Source organism: Poecilia latipinna, unplaced genomic scaffold (assembly GCF_001443285.1).
Source record: "Poecilia latipinna isolate Pla-1442-1.1 unplaced genomic scaffold, P_latipinna-1.0 Scaffold1364, whole genome shotgun sequence".
NCBI lineage: Eukaryota > Metazoa > Chordata > Actinopteri > Cyprinodontiformes > Poeciliidae > Poecilia > Poecilia latipinna.
The window spans coordinates 22501-41507 of record NW_015113980.1 but is presented as its reverse complement, the minus strand read 5'-3'; the positions used below and the strand labels follow the sequence as shown (position 1 = coordinate 41507).

General features: G+C 35.6%; 1 long non-coding RNA gene across 1 annotated transcript; it reads right to left on the bottom strand.

Annotated features, from left to right (window-relative positions):
- Positions 1-9805: 9805 nt before the first annotated feature.
- LOC106962046 (uncharacterized) lies at positions 9806-12497 on the bottom strand. The gene is made up of 2 exons (XR_001427892.1): positions 12395-12497; positions 9806-11015 (listed from the first exon to the last, which is right to left on the bottom strand). It is a non-coding gene; the product is annotated as an uncharacterized LOC106962046 (long non-coding RNA).
- Between the last annotated feature and the right edge of the window lie 6510 nt (positions 12498-19007).

Here is a 19007-nt window from a genome sequence, read left to right as displayed (position 1 = left end):
TCTTTGTGTGCGCTGCATGTTTGAGGGGCTAAACAGCGCCACCTCCAGATCGGAAAAGTAGTGATTACACGCGGATTAGTGAGTTTTTTTCACTAATGATAATAATAATCATCCACGTAATACAAGCAATTATTGCTATAAATCTCAACTGTACTATTAGTAGAGAAGTCTGCAACCGCAAGTGGTTCTTTGCCTTTAATAACAATAAAATAATAATAAAAAGCCAACTAATGTTTCTTTTTTATCAATGTTTTGCGTTTTTTCTGCAATATTTCCAGTAAATTCCCAAAAGAATGACGCTAAAGGTACTAAAAGGGACTAAAGTAAGAAAAAGCTTCAGATGCGTTTTCCAATAAAATAAAGTAATTCATTAATAAACAGCAACGAACAAAAAGCAGGCGCCTTAAATGTCAACAAATGGTTCAGCTCTGGTCTACTTTAATGTGAAGTTGGCTGTTCTTTGTCCATTAATCAATTCTGAGAACGATTTGAGTCGACAGAATACAGAGAAGATATTGATTATCAGCTGCCAATCAGCTTTGATCCCAGGTTTCCATGGTGATGTTAATTGGAGCATTGAATCCGAGTCACACAGGACATCAGAACTGCTTCTGTCTCTACAGAACACATACAAGAATCACAAGGCAGTGAGTGTGATGTTTATCAAAAGGAGCCTTTGATTTGTAATAAAAATCTTTTTTCTGTTTAATTTGAAGTTTTCTGGTCATTCACTGCAAGAAGTGAGTCTGCTTGCTGAAATAGTTACTTACAGTTTTCTTGTAGGGTTTTTGTTTTCTCACAGAGATAAAATACAATACACATAAAATTACAATTTTATTAAATTAAGAAAACAAAACTATCCAATCCAACCTGTGGAAAAGTTTCCCTTCTGGTTATGTCACCTTTTCCAAAAACAAGTTTTCAAGCATTTCTAAGAGAATATAAACTAGTACTTTTCCATCAATAATAAATAATTACTGACTTAAAACAAACTCCTGTTTAAAGGTTACCTATAACTTATTTTTTGTCTTATTTTCTAAGATATTTGCACTAGAAACTAAACCAAAAATACTTGTGTAACTTAGAAACATGACATGCATGGAATAACAGGCAATTTGAGGTTATGCCTGCTGAATCTCAGCGTCCCATCACTGGACTTTGACTAGGTCACTCCCGAACCCGGAGCGCTGCAGAATATCGCTCAGCTGCTCAGCAGGAGGGTTCGCCGCTGCTTCACGTTTTCTCCATATGCAGATAACGTCTCACTGCGGTTCACTGTAGTCAAAGCCTCAGTAAAGACTCTGCAACGCTTTCCAGACAGATGTCAGTAAATCTGTTTATCCTCTGCTCTCCAGTTTGTTTAAGTTTGGGAATAATGTGTTCCCTTTTAAGATCTTTTAGCCTACTTAACTGTATCAGACGGGTTCTGTGTAATTGGTTGCTTGATTCTTCAGGTTGGAGTAATTATGGGTGTGGCTGTGAAATTCAACTCATCTATTTTTCATCACAAATAATTTATGGTGTAACAAGGGAGGCATTTACTTTTTCTCCTGGGCTTAGGTTGCTTTATAAATCTTTTTCTACATTCTGAAATGAAATCATCAATGGAAAACCTCTGCGTTGTATTTATTCAGGTTATCTTGGTCTGCAACTTTAAGCGTGATTAGAAAGAAAATTGGAACAAAGCAAAAACGCAAAATCTTACCAAGTATTTTTAGTTTAGTGCAAATAATATACTTGAAATAAGACAAAACTAACTTAAAAGTAAATTTTCAGCTTGTTTTAAGTCAATTGGCCGTTAATATTGGTGAAAAGGTTTTAGCTTCATTGGCAGATTATTTCACTTGTAACATTTTCTCAATTTCATAAGTGAAATAATCTGGAATTATTCACTCAAAACAAGCTCCTATATCTGGCTGAAGCTACTTGTAAGTTAGTTTTGTCTTATTTCAAACATACTAAGACATTTGCACTAAAAACTAGAGCAGAAATACTTGGTAATATTTTGTGTTTTTGCAGTGAAGAAATTGGTAAGGGGGGAAAACACTTGTTGAAAAATAGTTTGATTTAAGATGTAGTTTCTTTAAATCTCAGCTCATTTGGCAGGAAGTCTGGAAGCTGAAAGGATTTAACCTAATCATTTCTGACGACGCACTGTTTAATTGACCTCCAGCCATCAAACTTCAGAGGAAATGCACTTACTTAAAAGTTGATGCTGAGGTCAGGATTAGATATTTGTAAAAAGAAAATAAGGGGGGAAAAACTGCACAAGTGAATGCATGAAATACTGTGTGCAGAAAGAAGTACAAAGAGCCACTTAGCCATCTGCAAACGCTCCTCGCTGCTTCAGTGTGCAGTTCTGCCAAGAGGCTGGTGACAAGTAAAGATTTGTTGCCTGGAAGATATGAGCGATGAACTGCCTGAGTGGCTCCAACCTTCACATCAAGCCCATCAGCAGAAGGCTGAGTGGGAAAGGTCAGCGGCTCAAGTTAGAGTTTGACTGACATCCGCAAAAATTCATCTTAAACAAAGTGAGATTTCTGGGACAATGAAGCAACAAAGGGTTTAAATTACTCCTTCTTACCTTTAAATTAAGTGCAAAGCTGAAACCTGCAAGATGATAATAACCGCAGACCCTTCCCGCTGCAAGGGTCAGACTCCGGATTTGTCAAGTTAATTAATAGAATACTTTGTTAGACTATAAAGAGATTAAAAGCAGAGTGAGCTGCAGTTTCTACACTGAGCACAAAAAGGAGAAAATCTCACCTGAAATTCACAGCAAAAGTTTTATTTTTGGCACGTCTCAACCTTTCAGAGCGATCAACACAAACTTTTTATTTAAGAAAACATTTATTTCTTTGAGTCAGAAGCTACTCTATTCCCTAAATACTCTTGATAAAATGTTTTTTAGGTTTTCCTGTGATTGTTTAGGGCAGGGCTGTCAAAATCATTTTCGTTTTGGTCCGAATCAAAATCAAGAATGCTCTTAAAGGGCCGGATGAGCCAGAACGTATCGATAAAACCTGATCACTAACTGTTAAGATATCAATGAATTCTTAAAATAATATTATTGAACATTTTTTCAGTCCCTCCAAGATTTTGTGATTTTTTTAAAATTATTTTTTGCAATACAAATCAAAGTGTGGTACTAATTTGGAAATATTTGTGATATTTGCACTTATTTATGACGGTAAATGTGACTTTTTATTACTCGCTGTACAGATCACGGACTATAATCTGACATCATGTAAGACTGAGGCGCCTGTTTAGTACAAGTAAGAAAGTTTTTGACAATTTATGAGAAAAATCTGCAATAAACTCCCAATTATTCGTGCAAAAAAAGTGCAGGGATTTGTTGATTTTGTGTGAATTTCCACAATAATTCTCAAGACACTTGAGGAACTGATTGATATAATTTGGCAGCAAATGGATAACAACTGCATTAATTTGAATTTAAGCACACTGAGTATCTATTGGGCCACATAAAAAGCTACAGCAGGCCAGTTTTGGCCCACAGACCTTTAAACCATATTCTTAATCTAAGAATTGTTGCATCTGTTTGTGAATCAGCACACGATTCGACAGGAAGACAGACTTTCATACCTGACCTCTGTAATTAGTTTAATTCAATGTAAAATCTGATGTTTGTAAACTTATTTGACCCCAAAACCTAAAATCCTCTTCCTCACCTTCCAGACAACTCTTTAAAAACAAGCATTTTGTCTAGGCAACAGCATTTGTAACTACTTTTGTGTACTTGTTCCAGTCAAAGATCAATAATATAACACGTTTTTTTTTTCCTCAAATTGTAATCTGTGCAGGTCTGTGAACTCCACACGTTACCTTCAAACACCAAATCTCTGCAAATTAGACGAGAAGCTTTTCTAAAAGCTAAACTCCTTTACGATTTCATGTCGGATGGTGTGGACAAATTCAACCCCTAGCCCATAATCCAACACAGGAACATGTTAATTCTCTAGTCCGCACACTTGTGTCATGTCAGGCTAACGGTTAATCCAGCCAGAGATTTATTACTTTGGCAGGATGAATGCTGTTGGGATTAATGTGTGAGGAGGGATTAGAACATACAAGCTATTAAGTCTTAAAGAGAAATACGTTGAAAAATAAGCTGCAACTGTTAGGTTCCCATTTCAGGAATAAAACAAAAAACGAAGAATGAAGCAGTTTCTGCAAATCGTACCTCTGATCCTTTTAGATTAAGACACCAACACTAGGAACAGTTTTTCGCTCCAGACTCTCTTTGTCGGCCGTTAATCCACTGCCACAATGTAGATATTGTCTGTAGACGAGCACAAGTATCATCTTGAGTTTCTTCTTGGCACCTCACAGGTGAAGGATTTCATTGTTAACCGAGACAACCGCAGCAGTAGTGTCAACATGCTGTCAGACGCCGAGGGAAACCAGTCTGCACCTTGAATCCAAGGTTACGTAACAAATAAATGAGACCTTTCATCAATACTCCCCTGAAACCTCGTCCTGGTAAAGTTTTGCGGCTTTGGTTTTCGTTTTGAAACACGTCTGGGGAACGACAAAGCCAGCTGAGATAGTCAGAGCTAAATTAAACAAAACTCTTAACCAGTTTTATCACTTCGCGGAGGTTTCAGCTCTTCTTCTGTCCTATTTCATCTAAACCCACCCAGAACTCATTTTTTCATCTTCTTTGAGATCTTGCAAACGCATCATACAATCACACGCTGCAAAAACACAAAATCTTACCAAGCATTTATATCTTACTACACTTCAAATAAGACTAACTTAAAAATAACATTTTTATCAAGATATACAAACTTGCTTTAAGCAAATAGTTACTTAATATTGATTTTAAAAAAGTTCTAGTTCCATTTGCTGATTATTTCACTTATACCAAGACATGTTTCCCATGTTATATTTTCATTTATCTGCCAGTTGAACAAGAACTTTTTCATCAATATTAAGGAATTATTTACTTTAAATGAGCTCCTATATCTTGCTGAAAAGTTACTTTTAAGTTAGTTTGTCTTCCTTCAAGTGAACTAAGATATTTGCACTAGAAATTAGACCAAAATACTTGGTAAGGTTTTGTGTTTTTGCAGTGTTGGAGTCTCCCAGTGACACACTCAAGTGTGAAGATGTCAGAGAGAAAAGTAATAAAAGACAAACCAGCTTAGCCTGCTGCAACCTGCCAGTCTGTGTGTTGCAGTTAATTATTTTCTGCTCTGCTTTGTCTCCTCTGAAGCCAAATATCTTTTTCCTTTTTTGCAGATTTGAAGCCATCTGCACCTTTGACACACGTCAATCTGTCTTGGTGGCATCGGCAATACAGCGGCGCTCTAAATACAAAGACAAATCCGGGGCAAAACACACCTACACATGCTTATACAAGATAAATGTTGTACTTGGATATCAGCAGACGAGTCATAATGATGATGGAAATTTGATGGCCTGCCAGACGCTCTCGATCCGCGCTATCCGTCTTTCACGATAAGATCTCTGCTAATAAATAGTGACAGGATGGCAGTTATATGTGAGCGAGTTGAAACTTGACGAACGGTGAGGTTAGCGCTCCAAACAATCAATTTAACCACAGAAGAACCAATAGGTGAACCAATGCAGATTTGAATCACACCCAGAATAAATCACAGCCAAAGGCAGAAAAACAGAACAGCACATTCAAAGAAACATGTTGGTTCATAATGTCTCTGACTTTTTAAACTTAAATGATTAACTCTCATTGTAAAGAAAAAATGGTCACATCAATGAAGAATCAACTAAAGAGGAAACGTGTCACACATTTCACCTAAATAATGTCAGAATAGCACTACTTATTTTATTCAAGTAAAAGTAAAATATAGCCGTCCAACAAAAGTACTTAAAAACATTCTCAAGTACCGAGTAACCGATCAAATTTTTAATAATTTCATATTTAAAAATTACTTCATCAGAACAAAATATAAAGTTAAGTGGAGAAAGTACAGCTTGGTAAAAATACTCCTAAAGTACTTTTTCAAAAAGTCACTTTAGTAAATGTAACTGAGTCCATGTAACTCAGGCCACCTCATTTATCTTAACCTGTCTGTGACACAATCTACACTGTAAAAACACAAAACCTTATCAAGTAATTTTATCTATTTTATTGTTTGTTTTTTTTATATAAAGCAATTTGAACTGCCTTGTTGCTGAATGCTATACAAATAAACTTGACTGATTATTTTAAGTCAACAAATACTTAATATTGCTAATAAGAAGTACTAGTTCCTTTGGCACATTATTTCACGTATGAGAAAAATTTATTATTATAAGTGGAATAATCTGCCTCTAATACTTTTAAAAATGAATATTAAGTAATCATCGACTTAAAACAAGCTCCTATTTTGTGCTAAAAGTTGTTTTTTGTCTTATTTCAAGTCTTTTAAGATATTAAAACTTGAAAATTGACCAAAAAATAAATCCTTTGTAAGATTTTATGTTTTTGCAGTGTATCTAAAAACCGAAAAGCCTGCTAGTATAACTGTGGCCTCGTGTTGTTATTATTGCAGATGACAGAAACTGTGGTTTAACTGGAATGTGGGGGAACAAATATAAATGTGTTCAAGATGTCGGCGTTCTCAGAGGAATCTCAGTTAAAACGGCCGTCAGCGAGACGCTTTATCTCTCATTGCTCCAGCTGGTGTGCCCTGATACTGGCTTTAGTTTACATGAGGAGGATGCCAACTGTGAAAACAGTCTGTCGTCAACATTAAATGAGTCCCAAGCAACCAGCGCAGATATAAGCCAAACCACCGTTGCTAAGCTTCCATCAACCGATACTCCGGATCACTTTATAAACCCAGAAGCAATTAGAAACAGCGGACATTCATATGGCTCATATGCAAGAGTGGTGTCATTAAACAAGTCCTTTGGATAAGGATATGAACGTAATAAAGATAAATCACAATCATTTGTGTTTTCTGAGCAAGGTTTTTAATAACTTATGTGTTTATAGCTCAAACATCAATAAAGCTCTGATCAGCAACATGTCCGTCGTCGTCTGTGTACGTTGAAGGCTGAACGCCGTGGCGATGATGAATACGTTTTATAGCTCCACCATCAATCATGCATCTGAGCCAGGGTCAAACTAATTAAGAGCTCTGATTTTATTAGACTGGAGAAGAGGATGGATAGGATGAAGCAATGAAATCGCATCTGCCTACTGCTTCTTTGTTTATTTATTTTCCTTTGAGCAGCACTGCAAAAACACGAAATCTTACCAAGTAATTTTGGTCTAGGTTCTAGTGCACTTTAAAAAAGACAAATCTAACTCAGAAGTAACTTTCAGCAAGATATAGAGACTTGTTTTAAGTAAATAATTCCTTAATACTGATGAAAAAGTATTAGTTTCACTGGAAGATAACTTGTTAAAAGTGAAATAACCAGCCAATTGAACCAGTAATTTTTCACCAATATTAAGGAGTTATTGACTTAAAGCAAGCCTTTATAACTTGCTACAAAGTTACTTGCAAGTTAATTTTGTCTTATTTCAATCATACTAAGATATTTGCATTAAAAACCAGACCAAAGGTACTTGGTAAGATTTTGTGTTTTGCCATTCTAGCCAAAATGTAATAGGGACATTTTTAAAAATGTATTAACTCAATAAAAGTAATGCACACACACAAAAAGACATACTATTATAATAGTATACTATTTTCAGGATTAAATTTGGAAATCCATCTCAGTATTTTTTCTTGGAGCTTTCATTTCCTCATATTGTGTATAAATTTGCTTGAAGTTTTTTATTTTTCCAATTATCTGATGTTGGAATTGGGACCAGGCTTTTCCAAATAAAAGCCTCAATATATCTTAGTTACCATCAGCTTTTTAAGCTAAAAATTTAACTTTTCAGCAACATACAGTCACTTATTTTCAACTTATACCAAAACATTTCTTCCTATATTATACGTGAAATAATCTGCCAGAAGGACAAGTACATTTTTAATATTAAGGAATGTTTTGCTTAAAAGAAGCTAATTCTTGCTGAAAAGCTCTTTGTAAGCTAGTTTGTCTTATTTCAAGTGTACAAAGATATTTGCAGTAGAAAGTAGAAAAAATTATTTGCTAAGATTTAGTGAATAATGAAAAAATATATATTTCTTTTGCACACAGACGTTCATACACAGGTGACCTTTGACCCACATAAAGTGATATAACAGACAAAGGCTTTTGTGAACAGTTTGTATTTGGTCCTTTTCGCACTCTTCGAACTGTGAAGGTCAAACCTGATGCACCGCCGAGAAGCAGGCAACAAGCAGCAAAATGCATTCAGTTTTTGTTTTTCCCTCCAAGTTTGATCAACTGCAACTGCACAGTTTATTCAAGACAAAGCTCTAGTTTGTTTTTTAATAATGAAAAGTGATGATTAGTGCCACGGCAGGGCAGCAGGACTGAGTGCGGTGCAGCAGCAGGAATCACATTTAGGTCACTGGTTTAGTTTTCATCGTCGTCGTGGTTTTCAGAAAGACGTGCAGAGCTAGCAGGTTGCTTGCACCTGCTTCCTGGAACAGAAAATCACAAACATGACTGCACTGGAGGAGCTGGCTCACTCGGATGTAGTAATTTATTTATTTAACTTTTTTACCATGACATAGCTCAGCTTAATCCCAGCACTTTGCTGTTGGAAAAGAACAGAAAGTCTTTTCTGTACAACTGATTATGAGTGGTGTTGCTCCAACTTTTGCAGAATTATTAATATCTGTCATAAAGTAGTAACTTGTTACAAAATACTTTCTTTTACTATCACTTACTTATAATCAATTACACCTAAAATGCAGAATAGTCATCATTCCATCAGCCTAATGATACAAAAGTGCTTTATATGCCTAAAAAAATACTGTATATGAAAATAAATCTTTTATATTCAAACATAACCTTTCAAATATGAAATTGGTGAAGCCTTTTTTGTTTTTTACCACAATCTAAATACAACACTCCTGTGCACATGTACATTTTTACACTCAAACTGAGAATGATGGCAGAGTGTTCACAGGCTGATACCCAATTATATTTGTTCTGATGATGTTTTATCTGGCAGATAAATCATAAATAAAGTGTATCAACTGAGATAACTGCACATATTTTGGTGAATATATATTCAGTGCTAGGCTTTCTCTTAATCTGCCCAGGCAGATTAGATTAGAAACAGTTGACCCATTGCAGCGCAAGACCTCGCCCTATCTCCCTGCTGGAGGGCAAAAAGCTGCTGGCTAGCATTGGTTTTAGCTGTTATCAGTATAATATGCTAAAACTTAACTGTGCGCCTGATATATAAAATTAAAAGGGATGCAGAATGACAGCTGAATAACAAGGTCAGGAGAAAGTTTTAAATACAAAAAGTAGTGAGGGAGAGGGAAGTAGTTCAGCTATGCTAGCTTGACTATGACAATCGTAACATGTAGATGTGCTGTGGAATTCTCTGTGTTACGGTTCAGTTAAAAAGTTTTAAAAAGCGACTTAAACACAAACTCTGACAGATCATCAGTAGAGCGGGTGTTTAAATTAGCGAATCAACCACCGCTGCGTTAGCTTAGTTATTAGCTAATCTAACACAGCAATCACTTTTTAATAATAGCAAAATAAATATCAAGCCTGAAAGCATGAAACTGTAACGGACTTAATGTTCTTTGTGTGGGAAATGTTTGTCTTTGTTGGTGTTGAATCTAAACGTATAGTGTTGTCGTTTCCGGTTGCTATGGCAACGAGAAAGTGTAGCTGTAATACAAAGACCAAAAAAAAAAAAAAAGTGGTTTTGAGTTGTTCTTCAATGGGTTTCCAGCATTATTCTTCCCTTTGCAGTGGCGCATAGCACTAAATTAATAATACTTAAATCTCCAGGTTTCATTTTGTCAACAGAGTCGTTCTGCTGCTGCAACGCGGCTATGGATAGCAAGTAAAAAAATCATCCTTTTGCCTTCCTGCCTTGTGCATATGCGCGAAATTTCGGGACGTAAACAATAACATGCAAGGGGTCCATGGCATTGGAAATGCTTTCAACCAATGAGCTTTAAAGTTCGCCTTACTGGCCAGCTAGCTGCTTCTCCATCGGTCGCAAACTGGAATTACAGAAATAAATTTGCTTAATGAAAACAAGAGAATTTCAACAAAACTCATGATAAAAAGTTTCTGCACTAGAATGTGGTGGTTTTTCAACTGTATTTTGCAAAATCACCACATTGCTAATTCATGTATCTGACCAAATTAACTAGTAAAATTATAATGTCACCAAATTCCTCAATAAAAACCTGGACCTGGATGTTTCTTATTGGCTTAAGAAATCCAAACACTGCAGGGCATGATGACAAAATGTCCAAAATGATACCTTTTGCAGTCAGATTATCACAAAGTCTTCCTATGGAGATAAACCCTGCAAGGCGAGACCAGTGTGCACAGACTGGCAAGCAGCAGAAGCATCAGATAAGTTTGTTTAGCCTTTTAAGAAAGAACCTCCCTGCATGCACCATCCTCACTTTGACAAATATTACATATTTGCAGGAGTTTTGCTGTAGTGGTAACAAAAAGGTAAACGTAAATTAATTTCTTGACCATACTGAAATAAGAAAACTCATTACCATCCTAGCATTTTACCATTTTGTTCCACAATAAACTCAATGTACACATCAGGCTATGATCTACTGAACCTCTCAATATAAATATATAATTTATATATACTTGTATTTACATCTTCTCCAAAAAACGTCAGTAATGCTGTGCGAACTATCCTATCACCATTAAACACAAACACAGGTAGGTCAGTTACAGGTAATAGTAAAAAAGGTGTTCTTTGCACCAGCAGCTTGTTCCACCAATCAGAACAGTTCGGCTGAACCGTCACGAATCCAACATGGCGGCACGCGGTCCTCCTTCAACCTTCACTGGCTTCGTTGTCAGCGGCGTTCCCATGGCGACAGCATCAGGAGCAGAGGAATAATTAACCCAGTCAGGGGTTCAAAGGTCATCGAATGGGCTGAGCCGTGAACAGCCACCTAAAAAAAATAAAATAAAGACACAAGTAAGGTGGAATAATGTCATGCAATAACATTTTAAAGATACATCTCAATAAATCGGTGTTACTATTACCGTTATGAGTAGATTATAAATTATATAACAGATTAAGAACAATTTATAGGTGTGCATTGGAAAGGAGTTGGTAATTATTCTGATGCTGTATGTCCGTCATTATTATTATTAATTATTATTATTATTATTATTATTATTATTATTATTATTATTATTCGTAGATTTTCTTAGATGTCTTGTTTTGAGAGTTAGTTTGTAAACATTTTGTCTGAGTAATATAATTTATTTGTTGGCTCTTTAGCCCAGTATATTGAAAATGCACATGAATATTATAAGATGGTTTTAATTACCAATTTTTGAATTAATTATTGAGTCAGTAAGTAATATATTTTATTAAACTGAGGAGTAAATAAGGATTAAATCAGAGTTCACTTCTTCCCACTATTATTTTGTTTTTGGTTCTGTATGTTTTCTCTGTCCTACTGACTGCTTGTTTTCATGTTTTAAAAAACTTGTTTGAAATAAATGAATAAAATAAGAATAAATAAATATCTGAATGTCATGGAAATGGTGCCTCATCTTTCTCTTTTGGGCCATTGAACATTTCACTTCCCTCATCTTCTTCAGCCCCAAAAACAAGATTATTTCATTGTCTCTGGTTCAGGAGTGTCTTAAATTAAAAAATGTGGAAGTTTTAGGTAATATTTAAACTTTTGTAGGTGTGGTGGCTTATTAAATCTCCCCCAAAGTGGGATTTGCTTCACAATCCTCTCAAGGTTGTTTTTCCTTCCACTCAACATTCCATCTGCTTTCCTACGGCATTCTTACTTTTTGGTCTTTTACTATTATATCCCAGTTTTCTAAGAAGCTGAACTTTGGGTTTTCATCCACTGTCAGCCTTAATCCTCAAGGGCTGTTTTTTGAACTGAAACTACATTTTTGTGGTTTTCTTCAGCATTATGTAGAAAAGGGTGCAAAATATTTCACTTACAAGATAATCTGTGACTTTTATCTTTTATTCTGCATCATTCTCAGATTATACAAGGAGACACATATGTGAGAGAAGTAAAACTTTAAATCTCTGTTGCAGATGGGTGATTAAAACAACATGTAAACTGTTGGAATAGCAGACATTTAAGGGCTTCAATAATGTAAAACCACAGATATCTCTCATGAACTCCAAAAAAGACGTCAAAAGTCAAGAAGAACATCTTTCTAAAACATTTCCAAGTGCTGCATTACTTGAACCAAAGTAAAAAGTGAACATGATCCAAAGAATGAGGGTGAATTTCAGAAATGTTGTCCTTCCGGTAACTTGATCTGTCAGAAGTCTGTGTTTCTTTACCTGGGGAGGTGAACTTTGAACTGGAGGACCTGGGCGAATGGGAGCGACAGGAGCCACGTCTTTTGCTTCTGGACTACGACCGCTTGAAGAATCGTCACCTGAATGTAAAAACATTTAAAAAGCCATTACATAGACTGTAGTAAAACCAAAAAAATCATGTTTTTTTCTTTTTTGTATACTCTCTGACCCACCATTGGGAACACTTACAAAACAGAAAGTCATGTTCCCGCGTTTTGAAACAAGATGAATGTCAGAAAACGAGGCAAAATAAAATTCAGTCAGAAATAACAGTAAAGAAAAAGAATAAAGAACCAACTAACTGCCTGCTTGTGTAAAGGCCAACTGATGGGTGCCGTTACTTTTGTAACTGCTGTTAAAGGTCTATGCTTTTATTTTGGTAGCTTTCTTTATAAGGTTGCTATGGTAACAGAACACAGTTCTAACTGAGAAAGTTAATGGCAATAAAACAGCAAAACTGATAAAACGCAACTTAATTTCTTAGCTTCGGTCAATAAGGGAACAGGGTCAGTAGTGAAGTTTATTTAAGTATCTTAAAATGTTTTTGGAAAATTCTGTGAAAAATGAAACGAATCGTGAAAATGGTTGTAATTTTTAAAAAATTTGTTTCTATCCTCTCTCTCACAACAAGGGATTCTGTTGCCTAGCAACTGATTTGCCCAATAGGATGAGAGCTGGTGAAACTTTTCTCAGCCAAAGAAAAGCTAGTTTCAGTTGTTTAGCGTGTGCGCTTCTGTAACGACGACAGACAGCTGCATCTTCCTCATCTGGTGCAGAAACAAAGATTTGACAGGGAGCAGAAGTTTTGAGCGTAAGCATTGCAAATTTTGAGAACAAGGACATGAAATCCTGCTCTTAAAATAGAAATGTAAGCTCTTGATTTTTGGCAGTTAAATTCTCCCATAGTATGGCAAATATTAGCCTTTCTAGAATATAACAGAGCAAAAAAAAAACAAAAAAAAAAGCGCATCAGCAAATACTACTTTTAATGTCAAACTAATAACTAACATGAGAGTAAATAGTTTAGGTTGTGGTAGAAATTTTAAAAAGATCTGGAAATACTAACCAGGATGTCATACATAAATTGAAACACTGGTCAGAAATAGCCAAAAATGAAATAAAATAAAATAAAATAAAATAAAATAAAGGCATAAAAAAATCACTAATGGAGAAGGTTGAAAAACCCAACATGAAACGTAACTTTTATATTCAATTAACTTTGACAGAAACAAACTATTAAAATAATGCATGTAGATTTTACACAGCTTCACCACTAAACAACTTTATGCTTCAGCACAGCTAGATGCATTCCTGTAAACACTGGTAACACTAAATCCAACAAATATTTTTTCAGTAAATCTCGACAAAACAAGATAATTACCGCCATGTGTCTTTATCTCTGCAGAGTCTATCTTTTATGGAGCTAAAACCTGTCAAGTAAAGAACATCTGCTGCTGTAAAAAACAAATCCTGATTTGTGAAAATGTTTTCTATTTCTGTTTCTAGTCTTCTGATTGCACAAAAAAATCTTGCACAACTGAAAGTTGTTTTGTTGCTGCTAAAACATGAAGGATTTATGGATCTCACCCCAAACACCCACAGGCTGATAGAGCGCAGCAGATACATAAACACACACACACAGATGTTCAGAATGTTCCTTCATTTACCTGGTATGCAGCTAAAGTGAAACAGCTACTTTTTTAAAATGAATGTGTGTGTTGGCAGCGGTCCATGTCCCTTCTGGGAGAAACTCAGGTAAATGGCTTGATTACAGCGGGAGAGAAAACAACGGTGCTGCTGGAAAAGAGAGCTCAACACACACCCACACACATTCACGCAGCGACATTCCTGTGTTCATCTGCGCTGTCCAAAATGCACTCACACAGCAGGCTGCCTCTTTCTTTCTAATATCTTGGTGACATACGCAGGCGTGCACACACCTGCTCAGGGAGAAACCTGATTCTGTCTGTAACAATACACATTGTCTCGCTGCACAATGGACAAAGAGCCAGTTTCAGTCGCAAAGGAATGAGGGAGGGGGCTTACATATTTACAGTCACTCTGGCAAATATTATGTCTTATTTTATTAAAGGATACTAAAATGATAATAGCTGGAAGAGTACATTTCTGCCAAAACTCTAAAGTTTTGAGATTAATCTCAGAAAGTTTCTAGAAATAAAGGAAAAGTCAAAAAATCTGCCATAAAAAAACTCTCAAATCTTTAGATTAACCTCAGAAGAAAAAATACTTCTTGGACTCTGAACCTTTCTAAAAGCAAAAAAAAAGAGTAACTTTTGAAACTTAGAAATTTCCAAGTTTTTTCTAGAAAATGATTGAGATTAAACTAAAAATTTCTGAGGTTTTCTGGTGGACATTTTGGCAAGAAAAACAGAAAATTTCCAAAAGTCAAAAATTTGCAACTTTTCAAACTAAGAAATTTCCAATTAGAAAATTACAGAGATAATTCTAAAAAAAAAATAAATAAATAAATTGTTGGTGGAAATTTCAGAGCTCCAAAGGTCGGAAATTTGCAAGAAAAAAAAAAAACTGAGAAATTTCAAGATCTTTATGAGAAAAAAACTTTGAAATGCCTGAACTCAAAAAATTCCAAAATTTTTAACTTTTGAAACTAAGAAATTTCCACGTTTTTTTTTTCTAGAAAATTTCTGACATTAATCTTGGAGCTCAGATTTTGGAAAGTTTTTAGCAGAAGTTTACTCTTTTTTTCTACCTATAATGGCCTTAACACAGCATCATATAAAACAAAAACATTGCAGTACGCATGAGGGAAGATATGGTTTTATTTTAATTTATGCAGATAATTAAGAGGATTTAGTTAGACCAGTTAGGTATCTTTCATTTACTGCCTTAGAAAATTTCCTTTTCTTTCAATTAGGACCGAAACTTCAGTTTCTTCAGTCTTAGTGCAGTTTTATTTTTTTCTCAAATATAACATCACTTTTGGCATTAATACACACAGATGAGCATCATCCCGTCATTAATCCATTAATCAAAAACCATCTTTTGCAACCATGGCAGGTATTTCTCTATAAGTTCCCAGAATGTTTAATTTTTGATCATTCTTCCAGAAGTGCATATGTAAGGTCAGACACTGATGTTGGATGAGAGGTCCAGGCTCAAAATTTTCACTCAAAGTTATTCCTAAAAAATGACATGACAAAGCCTACGAGTAGCTGTTTACACTTTTTCTTCGTTGTTCTCATCGGTTTTAAATACGTTTTGGTCTTGCAGGTACCAGAGGGATGATAATGGGTGCAATATGGAGATGTGTGCCCCTTTCTCCAGCTAAATATGTCTGGAGAAAACCTGGACTGTTTCCTGCAGATATCTGGTAAAATCTCTGGTTGATATGAAGCGCTTCGCAGCTGCACTTCTTTTCATTTCATGCAAGTTGTTTTTTTAAAATTGAATATCAGATAAATTATTTTTCATAAGTCACAAACTTTCTCTAAAATTAAAATTGCGAGGTTTGTTTCCAAGCAACAAAGCAGAATAGATGACCTACAGCATAAAGACTAAAAATATGCACACACAGACACGGAGAGAGGAGGCAGGTGATGAAGAATGTCACTGAATCCATTCATGGGGTACCATAACCTTTACTGCAATGAATCACATGCATCTGTTGAAGTGAGAGCAATAATAAGAACTCAGGAGTGACATTTGAAGGACCCTGTCAGTGAACTGAAGAGCTGGGCAGCTTACATCCAGGTCAGGGCTATAACAGATAACATGAAGGTTTCAGCATTGTTCATGTCTTGCAGGATGTGAGCAGCACAGCCGCTCCATTCATGCACGGTTTGCATCCCCACAGGAGCTGAGCTGACACTTTACAAGGACTGACACAAACGGTAACAGCTTTCTTTCTGTGGGGGTTTTAAAGGAGCAGCTAGAAAAAGCAAACAGACAGTGATCCATCACTCTCCAAGCAGATATATCTGCTTCAAGAGTGGACTGTAGCTCAAATACTTATAGAAAATAATAACAACGTGAAAATTGAGCAGGATTTGGAGCAAAGTGTCCATTCATGGGTGACAGTTTTACTTGGGAGGAGGAGGAACATAAATCATAAAGCCAAATGTTTACTAGATTGCTGCTCCTCTGGCTCATGCCCTGCCCCCTACCAATGCCACCACACATATTAATTACCAAACGTATTATTCTGCAGTCTTACAGTAGCTTTAACATATATGAATACTGAACAAAGCCTAACTACTTTCAACTTAATGCTATAACAACTTGTTCTGAGCGCACCTGGAAAAAAAGAGGCCGTTTTATTTTTTAATCGGATGGGATCCACTTTTCACTTCTGATACCGATACAGATATCTGAGGTTTAGTATCGGCCGATATCGATCCAATGCCGAAATACAGATACATTTACCTAAAACTTTTCTTTTTTGTCAAACACAGACATAAATGTACTGAACTGCAAATTTATTTGATAATGTAAAACCAAACCAACAGCTTCACAAGCTTAATCAAACATGTAAAAGCAACTTTAATTTGTTCAGTCAGTGCAATTTACAGTCAATGTGAAATAAATAATAGAGAAACCGAAACTGATAAAAACAAAAGGTTGATTAGTCAAACATGTAAGAAATAAGCTGCAACAAACCTCCTTTCAAATGGTTTAGAAAGTGCAGTGACAAACTCTAAAGTTACTGTAAAATAAATAATAAAGCATAATGTGGATCAGCACAAAGCATAGAGTTAGACTGAATAGATCTGTCCTGATGGATCAGCCTCATTGTCACAATACACAATCTAGAATTTAGTTTTTTTTTTATTATCTGGACCGACACAGATTTTAATGTCAGACCCAAACATTTAAGACAAGTAAATCACATCTGAACCAAAAAATAAATAAAAAGAACTAGTACACATGTTTAATGTCATGTGTATGCAAAAATATAAAAACTCATATTCTCATTCATTACTGTGGTGTTTTAGGTGATTTCTTGAGTTTATGAAGATGAAAACAGGAAACAAAAGTTTGACTTATAAAACATGTGGACAAGGACTCAATTAGGTAAATGTGTTAGTTATTATCATATTATAATGTGTTATTATAATTTCAAATAATGACGTTAAAAACGAGAAAACAAAGCCAAGAGCCAACATTTCGGTAAGGCTGTTCTTTATAAACAAAATCTACCTTTTGTCATGTTGATAGTAGTTTCTATGCTAACATTATCAACAAAATTATCCAGATGCATCCATCTAACAAAAGTTTAACATTTGTATAATTGTATAATTATCTACCTCCTGCATTTTTCTGATAATATTTCTGAAGCAAGAGAGGATTTCTCAAAGATAGAATCCAATAAGGCAGTTTACACAACAAAGTGACAGCAAAGGTGAATATGTGTGTGTGTGTGTGTGTGTGTGTGTGCGTTTGTTTGTAATACCTTGTGGGGACGATTTTCCTGACATATACTACGTTGTGGGGACCATTTGCTCCTTGTGGGGACCGGAGCCTGGTCCCCACAAGGGGAAACCCTGTTTTTGGGTCAGGGGTCAGATTTAGGGCTAAGGTATGAATTGAGTTTTGGTTAGGGTTAGGTATGTGATGGTTAGGGTTAGGAAAAGGGTAAAGGTCAGGTTTAGGCTGTAGAAATGAATGGAAGTCGATGGAAAGTCCCCACAAAGATAGCAACACAAACGTGTGCGTGCGCGCGTGTATATAAGTGACAAAAATTCATTAATAAAGGTGTCTGACATTAACTGAGGTATACACTGCACACGACTGTCATTTTAGGCTCTAGTTAGGACAAATGCTTCAGCCTCTCAACACACACACACGCCTACACACACACACATGTTGGGAGGTGACCTTGAGCAGTCTGGGCTGATGTGTGGGTGTGTGTAGGTGTGTAAATGCATCCCCAGCGTTTCCAGCTGAATCAGTAATGAGCATTTCATTACTTCAGCCTCAGTTCTCCAGGGAGGTCTCTCTCTCTCTCTCTCTCTCTCTCACACACACACGCACACACACACACACACACACAAAATGTTGTTTGTACATATTAGACTCAAAATATTCAATAAAATTAAAAGTAAAAGTGGGTTATGTGACTAAATCCTGAACTTCTTCCAGATGTTAAATGAGCTGTAATAGGTAGTTGGTGGTGACATCAGAGACAGACATAAGAATTATGAACATATCTCAACCAGATCTAAGAAATGTCGTGGTATTTACATTCGTAGCCATTCTTCTAAAGGATTTAACATTAATGTTACTGCTTTATCCCTTTAAAATATATATTTATATAAAATCTATTCATTCAGAAGAAATAACTTACTGATTTAGATACTCACCTGTAATATTTCCAATAAATAAAACTTATAAAGCATTTTTTTAATGTGTACTTTATTTCTTATGTCGGTCGGTATCTAATGTTTTTGTCTGTAAGGTGTAAATAATGACACAGACACCAATTTCTCTTACCCATTTGGCAAAATGGACAAAAAAATTCAGTAATTCAGAAAAAGCGTAAAGAAAAAAAGCAACTCGTCTTTCCAAAGTAACAGCAATAATTAAAATGTGTAAAAGTGGAGCAGTGGCAAAAACT